Source organism: Ictidomys tridecemlineatus, chromosome 2 (genome assembly GCF_052094955.1).
Source record: "Ictidomys tridecemlineatus isolate mIctTri1 chromosome 2, mIctTri1.hap1, whole genome shotgun sequence".
Classification (NCBI taxonomy): Eukaryota; Metazoa; Chordata; class Mammalia; order Rodentia; family Sciuridae; genus Ictidomys; species Ictidomys tridecemlineatus.
The window spans coordinates 74642768-74649468 of NC_135478.1; the positions used below are offsets into that span (position 1 = coordinate 74642768).

At 39.5% G+C, this 6701-nt stretch overlaps 1 pseudogene; it reads right to left on the minus strand.

The window, feature by feature from the left end:
- Nucleotides 1-1683, minus strand: LOC144369836 (KH domain-containing RNA-binding protein QKI-like; annotated as a pseudogene).
- Nucleotides 1684-6701: the final 5018 nt, after the last annotated feature.

Sequence of the window (6701 nt, forward strand, 5' to 3'; positions counted from 1 at the left end):
TAAGAAGTTCATAGGTTAGTTGCCAGTGTCAGCTCCACCTTCAGTCACAATCCTTTGGAAAGGACGGACACACATATTGTGCCTTCGAACTTTAGTAGACACTGCACCTCATACACCATTGGGTTCAAAGGGCACTCAAGAACTGAAGTGGCTGGTGCCAACGTGTCAGATATTTGTAGGGTGTGTAGATCAACCCAGCCTCTGGCCCTGGAGGGGCTATCACAGCATCAATGTGAGGAGTTCCTTTTGGCATGACAGAGGTCTGTATTTGTCTGATCAAAGGTATTATGGTAGGGCCAGCTGGAGACGAGTACTCAGGGTCACTGGTGAGAGAAAAGGTGCAGTCCCAGGTATGATCCTAGGAGCAGCCTGGGCTGTTGCAACAAGAGAAAAGGCAAGGGTAGATGATTTAGAGTTGGCACCTCTGCAGGTGTCATTCAGAATCAGAAGTTTCATCAACTGCATCTTCTTAAGTTTACCCAATACAGTGACACATCATGGATGTACCTTGTTCTCAAATTTTTATTAAGGATGGATAAAATAAAGGTTCTATAATTTTAACTCAGTTTGAACACTTTTCCCATTCTGCTGCAGGTACCAGTCTTTTCCTCAATTCTTCAATGGCCCTCTATAGTTTACTTTGCTCTATTCTTATCAACTTCCACAGTGATTAGTACATCTGAATCTTCATGTGTATGCTTCCAATTCAGTTTGCTCTATCTTGCTCCTCCTTCTCTTTATCTTTGAGACTTTGCCTCCAGCCATTGTTTTACTTCCAGCTTCTGCCTGTAGCTCTTTGGCTGTGAATCCTCTGAGCCAAAGATCCTACCAAGAAAATTAAAATCTAGATATTTTGGATTTTTTTTACATGAATAGAGCACAAATTTTCATTTCTCTTGTTGTAGATGATGCAGAGTCACTCCATTCATTAAATCATACCTACAAAGGGTAGTAATGTGTTTCTCATTCAACCATCTTGCCCCCATACACCCTCCCCTCCACCTCCTCTCCTCTGCTCAATCCAAAATTTCCCATTGTTCTCTTGACTTTCCCCCAGAATATTATGGGCCTGATCCACTTATCTGAGAAAATATTTGGGCTTTGGCTTTTGGGGAATGACTTATTTTGTTCCATGATATTCCCAACTCTGTCCACTTATCTGTCAATGCTATATTTCATTCTTCTTTAAGGCTAAGTAATATTCCATTCTGCAAATGTACCACAGTTTGTTTATACATTCAAATGTTTAAGGGCATCTAGATTGTTTCCACAGTTTAGCTACTGTGAATTAAGCTGCTATGAACACTGATGTCACTGCATCACTATGGTGTGATTTTAAGTCTTTGGTGTATACATCTAAGAGTGGGAAACCTGGGTCAAATGGTGATTCCATTGAAAAATTTCTAAGGAATCTCCAATCTGCTTTCCAAAGTGGTCACACCATTTTGGAGTCACAAAAATCATTCTCTACAGACACATTTAGTTTCTCTCCTAACTGAATAATAGGCCCCACAGAATTAGGACATTTTGCACTCCTTTTCTTTTTTGTACTACCATTTAATGTGTGTACATGACTTTATGTAGTCTGCTAATTCCTTTCTCTGGCAGCCGATGAAGGTGGTTGAAGATCCCTCAGAATTTGGACAGGATGCTCAAGAGCTTCTTGTCTTTCACCAACTGCATCAGGATTATTATCTGGGATTACCATTTCCCCTGACCATATTCCAGTCTCCACAGATCACATTACCCTATGCCTTGGCACCAATTCCAGAAAGGAGGTATGGGTGGGGGTAAACCTGGGAACTGTCTGCTGAGGACCTAGTGTACCTCTCTGCACTGGGTCCTGCTCTGGGCACAGAGCTGAGGCCCATGGAGGCTTCTATATGAGCTACAGTGAATGTTGATGAATGTGTATGTATTCCAGTGTGAGGAGACCCTGTGACATATGCCACAGTGGTTCTGGTCCCCAGCTGTATGGACAAACTTAAACTTATCCTCTCTCTCTCTCTCTCTCTCTCTCTCTCTCTTATATATATATATATATATATATATATATATATATATATATATATATATATATATATATAAATAGAGGACTTGTGATAGGAGACAAAATCTGCTATTTAGGAAAAGGTCCCTAGGAGAATCCCAATGTAGACCATGGGAGTTTGGGAACTGTCATGCCACCTGCTGTAGAGAATTACACATCTTTTGAAGAACAACTCATGGTGCAAAGCCTGTTGCTGATAGGTACAAAACAACATCAGTCATCACTTTAATATGAAGCCAGAACTGTGTGATTTGCCAGTGAGAAGGTCAAGGAGACTTAGCATCATGGATAATTTGCATCTGGGAAGGAGTAAGAGCAGGGCTCCCTCCCAGTACCCTGCATGGGCACATGGTAAAGGCCCCATGTTTCCAACTTCCCAGTACCAGACACTGTCCCAGGAGTCCCATATGTATGTCCTATGGGAGGAGGTGAGGCTTTGGGTAAAAAGTGAGTGTGGCACTACTGCTATCTGAGGACTCTGGTCCAAAAATGTCTAATAATAATACCATGAAAGCAGATTTTGCAAAGTCTCTTAACCACATTAAACAGGCATGCATAATTATTTTAATAATGTTATATAACCCACTACAGCAAAGAAGTATCATTTTAACAAAGATTGGATGAACACTTATTTATGATATAATTCATATTCTTTTTCTCGTGTCATTTCTTTGAAATAAGTTTTATATATTTATGTTACATGTCAATTTAGACAGTAAATTTTTCTCAGAAATGTATGATCTGTTTTCTGTTTTCTCATTTACATTTTTTAAGGTAGATTTACTTAATGAAATAACCAAAGTATGACTGGTAATTTTCTAACCACTGAGTTATTAACAGAAATAATATTTACCCTTTGATATTTACAGCCAGCCATGTAAATTGGATTTGTGTTTATTAGAATAAATTTAAGATTAAAGAAAATGGATGTTTGTTTCATAATTTAAGTAGTATACTAACACAACACTTCTAAATCTATATAGTTTAAAAGTTTTATTCTTTTTAGATATACATGACAGTAGAGTGGTTTTGGATATATATGGAATATAATTTACCATTCTTGTGGTTATACATGATGCAGAGTTACACTGGTTGTGTATTCATATATAGAGACAGAAGTTATATAAATAATCTAATTTAGGGGTATAAAAAAGCAGTCTTTCACTGTTCAATGTTACAAGCTTCTTCTATTTTCACATTTATGTTCACAGAAATTCAGTGTTTCTTTTAAGTGACCGTTTTCACCATCACAGTTTTACCACAAAGAAAATAAACTCTTGTTTGCAAAGTCATAAAGGTATTTTGGTGCCAGGTCATAATCAACAAAGAGTGAACAGAGAAGGAAATGATCCTGATGATGAGGTGGTTCTTGAATTAATTCAATTGATGTGTCTCAGGTGGCTTCCTTCCCTAGACATGTTTTCCCAAGCAGGTCATGAACACAATGTCCATGCTTTCATGAAGAGAGACTATTCATGTGGTCATGAAAACAGATTTCCACTCACAGAGGTGACCTGCCTATAACCAGGTGGCAACAGCCGTATCCAACCCTGAGTTCTAACATAAGATTATTTCCTATGGGAAGCAGCCAGGTATCTCAGAGCAGATTGATGACACTAAACCTTACATCATGGCAGACTGACATTAGTTCTCAGTGAAACATGCATTTACCCTTGAGGGAGCTTGTTTTCCTTGCCTGCAGTGCTTCTGCCAAAACTGTTATCCATGGACTTAGTGAACACCTTAACCACCATTGTGGTATTCAACATGGGGCTTCTGAGCACAATGCTTATGTCACAGCCAATAAAGGGGAGCAATCAAGCCATATTCCTGCCATTACTACTCTTACATTTCCCCAATGTCCTAAAACACCAGGTCTGACAAAAAGGTTGACTGGCTTTTGAGGAGTCAAGATGAATCTTGGTGAGTGGTTACACCCATATCCAATACATGATGTTTGTGGAATAAGCAGTATTCCTGAAGCTAGAATGAGGACCTGGGACTGGGAATGACTCCACACACTAGTGACTCACTAGCACAATGTTTGCTTCCCATTTCAGTAATTGAACCCTATTATTGATCTAGTGAAGAGGACTTAGTTCCAAACACAGGACACAAGAATGACTGCTGTAACCTGGGTTTAAGCCTCTATTTTGCTACTCATGACAAGGAATCATTAGACCAAGTTGTGGCTATGAGGTCATGATTGGTCCTGATAATCAGGGGAATTATTTTTCCATTGCTGACTCAAAATAAGGAGGCAATGCATGGAAAGAAGCATGTTCTCTAGTCCTTCCTTGGACTGCAGTTAAGGTCAGAATACCAAGACAATCCAACTCAGCAGGGCTCCTGGTGCACCTATGTTGTATGGAGTGATGATTTGTGCCTACCACCTGGCAGTACTATCTAGAGATCAACACTAGCCAAAGCATTTTTTTTGGTGGTCAAGGGAATTAGAATAGACAAGTGAGAAATTACCAATGATAATCACAGGAATTAGAATTCTATGGAAAATATTTATTTTAATGAGAATGTATTTGAATATGTTTTCCTTCCTCTGTCTGATTCTAGTGTCAACTAACATAGGTGTGTTAAAATTATGTAACTATCCAAGCCCGGTGTCACATGCCTGTAATCCCAGCTGCTTGGGAGACTGAAGCAGGATCATGTTATGAAAGAAGCCTCAAGAAAAGCAAGGCACTAAACTATTCAGTGAGACCCTTTCTGTAAATAAAACACAAGATAGGCTTGGGGATGTGACTCAGTGGTCTAGTGACCCTGAGTTCAATCCCTGGTTCAAAAGGAAAAAGAAAAGTTAACATTTTATTTCAATATTTAATTTACAGGATATCATAGGTGGAGGACAATGAATATACTTGAGGTCAAAAAGTGTATTGTATTCTCTTGCTTGGAAAAGATGCACATTTTGGGGGGTGGCAGTTTGATGGATCATCTTATTACATGAAGCCTGGATATCATAATTATGTATAGGTGGAGACTGAGTGATCATGGAAGTGGCAATGAGTTTCTGCTTGACACACACGGAATATGGTGCCATGTTTAGTTAAAAATGTGATAGCTTCAGTGTATTTCTCAAAATTGATCACATGTATATTTCTGGTAGTAGGAGGAATGATTTCTGTTGTAGAAGCCATGGAAGCTAGAAGTGAATCCCTTCAATCGTGTGACTCATGCCTGCATATGGGTATCTGTTAGGCCACTACATAGAGAGGAGTGGTCCGGTTGTTCACATGTCCTTGGATTCACCTCCAGCATGGTTCTGACGCTTCAACTCTTTCATAACCCAGAATAACTAGGACATCTGGCTCAATTTACAAAATGCAAGGAATGAGGGGTACTAGATGGGGCATCAGGATATTTATCATGGAATTGAGCAGCCTAGAGCATCTTTCTGAATATAGAATGGCCTTCCTGGTTCATGACTGGTCAGGTAGGTTGTTGCTGTGATCAAAATCTGACAAGAAAAAATGAGAGGAGGAATTTTCTTTTTTGACTCAGGCTCTGAGATTTGTCAGGTCATATATGGCCATTTCAATTGCTGTTTCTAAACTGAGGCAGAATATCATGGCCAAATGACATAGACAAGAAAAACATCTTGAATCATGACAATCACGAAGCAGAGAGACCTCTGTCTCCCAGGGAAACCAGGAACAAACTAGAAACCCCAAAGTCTCATCCCAAGACAACCTCATTCAGCCACAGTCTACCTGCATATAGTTAACACCTATATCACTGGATTTAACCTTGGTTAGTTTACACTGCACAACCTTTACATTTTTTCCTCTCAAGATTCTTGCATTGCCTCCCCCATGGTATTTGTGGCACACCCTATATCCAAACCATAAGAGTCCCTGAGGTGCCTTTGCTGGACAACTTTCTTCATTGGTTTCTTTCCTCAAATGCACAGTTACAGCCAGGCTCCCTGAGACCACTCTCGTTCATCTCTAGATTTTTGGGGTAAGTGTGTGTTTGGTCAACATGGAAGTTATGAATCCTCTGGGTGTACTACTAATAGGAAGCCCATTAAATCAGCTGTGGGGACAAAAGAAGAGACAAAAAAAAAGAGGAGTTGGAGGTTCAGCATTCAACTTGCTTCAAGCTGCTTTGGGCAAAATATAACCTTGACTTCCCTGACCGCTGGTTAGAGTCACTTTCCAGGTGTTGACCCTTTTGCCACTTTTCCAATTCTTCTGAGCTATTTTTTTTTTTGTTGTTGTTGTTGTTGTTTGTTTATTTGTTTGTTTGCTTTTCATCTGGGTCTACTTCAGATGGGCTGCTGCCCTTTCTTGTTCCTGTTCAAGGGTAAGGCAACTCCCTGCTGAGAGACCACTGATGACAAGTGACTCAGCATAAGGTCACCATGGACTCTCACATTCCTCATAGTCCTCTCAGTATCTCCTACATGGACTTTGGTTTCATCTTTGGCATTTCATTTCATATTTCTGTTCTTGTTGACATGCTTTTATGCATTTCACATGTTATACATTTTTAAATTAATTAACTGCCTACTTTTGTGGATTTGCCACCAATTTTAGTCTCAAACATTGTGTTTGACACATCTCATTCTGTAGTGCACCATAAGTGGCCGCGTTTATTCTTATTTTTTAATTTTCCATGCTTTATGTGACAT